Source organism: Asparagus officinalis, chromosome 3 (genome assembly GCF_001876935.1).
Source record: "Asparagus officinalis chromosome 3, Aspof.V1, whole genome shotgun sequence".
Classification (NCBI taxonomy): domain Eukaryota; kingdom Viridiplantae; phylum Streptophyta; class Magnoliopsida; order Asparagales; family Asparagaceae; genus Asparagus; species Asparagus officinalis.
The window spans coordinates 105,298,865-105,299,172 of NC_033796.1; the positions used below are offsets into that span (position 1 = coordinate 105,298,865).

Genomic DNA, 308 nt, shown 5'->3' on the forward strand with positions numbered 1-308 from the left:
GCCACCGCCACCATCCCCACCATCACCGCCCCAAACCCACCCCCAACACAACTCATCACCGCGACCTTCCACGTATCGACCTCAACCTCCCCCCTCGACGACGAGGACGACGATGAAGACCTCACCAATATCGCATAATGCCCTTGACTCCTCGCCTCGCAGACGTAACCATCGAGGAGACACGATAAGGAAACGTTGCCATCCAGCTGAAACGCCGCGCACACCGACCTGCTCGGATCGAGCGCGCGAGCGACCGTACCTGTGAAGTTTATGGTGATGGGTTTTCTTCTGATTTTAACACGGAGATG

General features: G+C 57.5%; 1 pseudogene; it reads right to left on the bottom strand.

Moving 5' to 3' along the window:
• LOC109835539 overlaps nucleotides 1–308 on the bottom strand; it is a 4,156-nt pseudogene that overhangs the window by 268 nt on the left and 3,580 nt on the right.